Source organism: Desmodus rotundus, chromosome 4, assembly GCF_022682495.2.
Source record: "Desmodus rotundus isolate HL8 chromosome 4, HLdesRot8A.1, whole genome shotgun sequence".
Classification (NCBI taxonomy): domain Eukaryota; kingdom Metazoa; phylum Chordata; class Mammalia; order Chiroptera; family Phyllostomidae; genus Desmodus; species Desmodus rotundus.
In genome coordinates, this window is record NC_071390.1 from 69,306,550 (window position 1) to 69,312,461 (window position 5,912).

The window sequence follows — 5,912 nt, forward strand, 5'->3', positions numbered from 1 at the left end:
ATTACAGAGTGGCAGGGGGAGGCTCCCAGCAGTACATGTGTGAGGGAGTCTATAGCCAGGATGTGGTGGGTATTTTTGGGGGGGTAGAAGGGGATGACGTAAGTCAAACTGCCTTTGGAGGTCAAATGAGTATAGTAATCCTATATTAGTGACATTGATGATATTTATTATTTTTTTCCTTGCCTCAGCAAACAAGGCCCACACTTACAAAAGACAAGGATTTTGTAATTTTCTCAAGATTCCCTTGGAAACACTGTGCTTTGTATAAAATGTGGTGGTTCATTCACTGTAGATCATCCTCTGACCCTCAAATGGGTTCATATACTGACTGTAGGATCTTGGAAACACCATCACCTCTGAATTTTCTCCTGGAAAACACTTATATTTGTTTTCAATATCCCTTAGTGTCATAAATCACTCTACTGTTGTTGAGTCTGTTATCTAACTTGGAGTTCAGTGTATTCCTCCTTTCCCTACTGCTGAAAAGTAATGGAAAATACATAATCTGTCAAGGAGTTCAGACATTGCTCCTTCAGTTTCTCTTTGGCCATACTTATAAGCCCAGGATGATATTTGAGCAGCAGGATCTCAGAGCCCATCTGATGTTCTGTCACTGCTTTATTGACAAATGGCAGAAGAAATCAGTACACCATCTTTAGTAGGAATAGGAGTTAGGGTGTTTAAGCTTTGTGGACAAGTGGGCAACATTCCCTGTGCAGTAGATCTCACTCTGCCTCCATTCTCACCGAGGAAGATGCCTGTCACCATGACTTACCTTCCAGCCATTGAAGGGCAGGGACTGATGCCCTTCCTTCCCACCCCAGCCCAAAGCTTCCTCTGGCATTTTCATCTCAGAAATGACCACTACCATCCATTATTTGTTCAATGCAAAGACCTGAGTTTTTGACTCGATTCTTTTCTTTCACTCCCTTTTCACAAACAACCCAGAGAAGATCCAAATAAATCTCATACTCCTCCACTTGTCTCCACTTTAACTGCCACCCTCTGTGTAAAAGCTCCATTTTCTCTCCCCTTCTCCATAACAGCCTCCAAGCTTATCTCTCTGCTTTCCCTCTTTCAATCATTCCTACACAATAGCAGAATGATATTGCCAACATGAATCTGATCCCACCTCTCAGCTGTTTAAAGCTCTAAAACACTGCCCAATATATTTACAGTAGATCCCATATACCAGTGACTCCCTTGCTTTCCATCTTCATGACAAACACCACTTCCTTCTTCCCATTACTCCCACTAGCCTTCCTTAAGTGCCATGAAGTCACAGTGACCTTCCCCAACTCTGAACTCCCCACATACACTTGAAATGCTGCTTGGTTCTTTCTGTGACTTCCTTTTTAACCTTCAAATTTTAGTGGAGATATCCTTTCCCGAGTAGCTTCTCCCAGACCATGTCTTCTCATTACCCTGTTACTTCCCTCTTGGACATTATCTTGCTTAGTTCTGTACTCATTTGTCCATTGATTGTCTTCCTCAGCAGAATGTAGGCTCTGTGATGGAAGGGAGCTTGCTGGTCATATTAACCACTGATTCCCAGCCTGTAGGTAGCACAGAGACTGGAACATAGTAGGTGCTCAATATATATTTGTTAAATGAATTAACTTTTGTCTCTTCACTAGCCCTCCATGTCCAATGTGCTCAGTAAATAGTTATTGAATGAAAAATAAATAGATGAATGTATCAAATAAATGCACATCTCTAGTGTTGCTGCAAATGCCCTCCAAAGATTGGTGTGGCAGCACTTGAGCATGAGAACATCTCTTGCCCCTTCTCCTGGTTCTGCAGCAGCATTGTTTACAACCAGATTTCCTTTGATCCATTTTAGAGCAAGAATGATTCATGTGGAAATGGAAGACATCAGGAGTGTGGAATCCTGAAATGTCTCCCAGCTTGACTTTTTCATTGGAAAAGAAGAGCCTGTGGTTGGGGTCCTTAGTCTGTGGTTTGGATTGAAACAAAAGTGAATTCCTAACCTGATCTTCCTGATAAATAGGTCTCCTACTCCTGTGTGAATGCAAAAGAGAAGGCCATGCCAGGAAGGGCATAACAGTTGGGGAACTCTGAATCAGTGGGTCTCAGGCCATCCAGAGACAACCACGGAAGGCACAAGTGACAATGATTGGAAGATGAAGCAATGGTCCTTGCTACAGCAGCCACCAAGACCTGCCTCCAAATTTGCCGGTCTTTCCTTACAAGAGGCTGAAATCTCTAACCCTGACCCTCCTCACTCCTCTTTGGAGAATGCTTCTTCCAAGACTGATTATAAAGTGGAACATGTCCTTCCAGATCTGACCACCATCCCTCAGGTCCCAAAGGCAAGGCTAGATGAGAAACAAAGGATGCTCTCCTGACTTTCTAGAGTTCCTTGTCCCCATATTGGGTCCTTCCATGGAAGGAGCTATCCAGGCACACCAGTTATGGTGCATATTCATATCCTGGCTCCAGGTCTCTGTCCAATTAGTGAAGCAAGGTTCCTCCACAGGGATCCTCTCACATGTGCTGTCCTCCCAGGTGCCTGGGCGGTTTGCGTCCTGAAGCTGCTTCACACATTCATGCTTTTAACTCTTTTTGTATAACTCATTGCTGGTGAAAACTTGGCATACTCTGTGTCTCCAGCCAAGTAACTTATTTGTTTAGACTTTGGAACCATCAGAAAAATCAAGACAGTGTTAAAGTGTGTGTGTGTGTGTGTGTGTGTGTGTGTGTGTAAGATAGCAGATAGGAATATCCATTCTCCCTGGCCATTTATAACCCTACCAAGGCACTAAAAGCACAATGACCACACTCTTACTCTCTCATCCATCCAAAAAACTGTTGAGTACAGCACTTTCTTATTTTATGCACTTCTTTGCTCTTAAGTGCTTACTGTTTGGATTTCTGATCTGAATTTTTATTTAAAAATTAAATTTTATTATAATTTCACACTGTCTGAGCTTTTTCTTCTAGGCAAAGGGCTTCACCTCTGTGGCTACTTCTTCTTCTCTGTAAAGCTGGACCAGGATGATGAGACAGGATAGTGAGAAGCTAGGAAAATTCCTTGCCAAGTGGAATAGGGAAACTGAGACAGATAGCTGAGTACAATGGCTCAGCAATTTACAGCCAGGTGCAGATGGTCACCAGGACAAAAGGCATGGCAGAGGCAAAACTTGGAAAACAAGGACCTCACCCCTGGGGTAATCTTTCATCCCTTGGCCTTTCCTCCCTGGAGATAACATCTAGGCCTCAGTTACACTTCAGATCCAGGCACAGAAAAGCAGCAAAACCAGGTGGGTGATGCCAGGACCAACTGCAATGACTAAAGACCTCCTGCCCTGTCACTGACCAATCAGTGGAGACCATGACTCTGAAAGGGCACACCCAGAGAGCTAATAAATACTCTATTGAAACCCTCCCCTGAGACCTCATCTAAGATTCTCACCTACAAGAAAGAGAAAAAGGACTCAAAACAAAGGGCCCATGCATGTTCTCCCTCTGGGGAGTAGCCAGCATCATTTCCTTTCCCTTCTTCTTCCCCTAATTCTTTCTTCACAGGCATTCATCTCCTAAACTCTAAGGCAATAGGCATCTGGCAGCTTGTCCTGGGTGGATCCCCTGAACATGTTCCTAAAACCCCTTTTCTCTGACTTCCCAGTGAGCAAAGGCAGCCCAGCTTTATTTTCTATGGTAAGCCCTTCCTTGTTTCATTGTCCCCAGCCTTAATAAATATATCTTCATAGTCACCTGGACTCTCATTAAGAAATCTTTTCTATACAAAATCAAGAACTCACACACTAAAACTGACCCTAAGCAGACCCACTCAGTGCTAGCCCCCTGTCCAGTAACAATGGCACCTGCTCCCAGTGGTGCTGCAGGCTCTGGCCATGGATGTTGATGGTCATTTGACTAAGCCACTCAAATATAATTCTTCGCAAGGCCTTAACACCACAGAAGAAATAGCATGTGGGCCACACAAAATCCTACACCTACCTTCTGGCATCTGGTTGTCCTTTTCACTTCATCCCACCAATTGGCAGAAGCCTGGTACCCAGAAGATGCTCTGTATATGCTTGTTGAGTGGAAGTTCCAACTGCTAACCTCTGCTCTTTATGTTAACCAAGTTATTAACATATTTGGTTACAGTATGATCTTTTATGGGTCTGGGTCATTGAACAAGTGCTTCTGTCTTTCCCTTATGCTTTATGAATACACACTTTACAGTTTTACAATGGAAAGTTGGGTCCATGTATTTATCTTTGAAATGAAGAAATTGAAAACAGCCTGCAAAAGGATTGCAAGACTGAAAATGGTGCTGTAAATAGTCCTGAGACATGAAATTTTGGATGATAGGAGGCTTATGGCATTTGAACCAGCAATGCATAGGATTCATCCCTGGGAAGGAAGGGACTGGCTTCCTCAGAGAGAGCCTAAACCTAGCTTAGAGTATGGACCTGGGAGTAGTAGGGCCATGCAGAAGGTAGGCTTGAAGGGAAGGACCATGGGAACCCCAACCTCAGTGGACCTTCTCTTTGCTCATTCTGTGTGTGGAGAGAAAGGAAGGTGAGCCTACAGGCTCTGAGCCTGAATGGGCAGGGGCACAGGGACCCTCAGCTGACTCTAGACTGCATCACCAATCAGGAAACACCAACCTAACAAATGAGTCTTGTGGTGAACTCCTAATTCTCCTGACAATTGAGTCAGGATAAGCAAAATCAATATCTATACAGAAGGGAAAATGATCAAAATTAGTTATTAAATGAAAAATGAGTCAAAAATTACATGGATTTCCAGCCAAGATGGAGGCATAGGTAGATACACTTTGCCTCCTCACACAAGTAAAAGAAGGACAACAACAAATTTAAAAACAAAAAATAATCAGAAAATTGAACTGCATGGAAGTCCGACAATCAAGGAGTTAAAGAAGAAACATTGGTCCAGACTGGTAGGAGGGGTGGAAACCAGCAGCTGGGGTGGGGAGGACTTGTGGCAAGGCGGCAGCTGGCCCATCAGGTGAGGCAGCAGTTGGTAGACCAGGTGGTCCCACGTTTATGTGCAGATAACCAGGAAGAACAACTGGGGAGTGAGACAGGCAGCACAATCCAGGATTCCAGCATGGGTACATAAGGCCTCAAAACCTCTGACTGAAAAATCCTGTGGGGTGGGGGGGTGAAGGGTGGGGAAAAATGCAGACAAGTGTAATTGAATAACTATAAAATAATTTAAAAAAAACCTGTGGGGGTTGAAGTGGTGGGAGAAAGAGACCCACAGGGTCCTAGAACATACAGAAAACTTCCCACTTGGGAGTCAACACTAGAAGAGCCCAATTTGCTTGTGGGTAGTGGGGGAAGTGACTGAAAGCCAGCCAAGAGCCCAGCAAACAGAATTGTTTCCTCTCTGCCCCCTGCGCCCACCCTCACAGTGCCATAACACAGCAACTTGGGTTGTACTGCCCTGGTGAATACCTAAGGTTCTGACCCTAACTATATAACTGGCATGCTGAGACAAAAACATATGGCCCAGTGCTTGCTTCGGCAGCACATATACTAAAATTGGAATGATACAGACAAGATTAGCATGGCCCCTGCGCAAGGATGACACGCAAATTCGTGAAGCGTACCATATTTTTTTCTTTTCAAGTGCACATGGAACTTTTTCAAAGATAGACCACATAATAGTACACAAAGCAAGCCTCAACAAATTCAAGAAAATTGAAATCATATCACGCATTTTCTCGGACCACAAGGGACTGAAACTAGAAACCAACCCCGAAGGACAAAACGCAAAACATTCAAAATCATGGAGACTGAATAGCATGCTATTAAACAATGAATGGGTCAAGAACGAGATTAGGGAAGATATCAAAACTTTCTGGAAACAAGTGAAAATCAACTCACAACAACGCAAAACCTATGGGACAC

The 5,912-nt window shown here is 43.8% G+C and overlaps 1 non-coding gene across 1 annotated transcript; it reads left to right on the forward strand.

Annotated features, from left to right (window-relative positions):
- The first annotated feature begins 5,513 nt into the window (after window positions 1-5,513).
- On the forward strand, window positions 5,514-5,620 carry LOC112305679 (U6 spliceosomal RNA). The gene has a single exon (XR_002974837.1). It is a non-coding gene; the product is annotated as a U6 spliceosomal RNA (small nuclear RNA).
- Window positions 5,621-5,912: the final 292 nt, after the last annotated feature.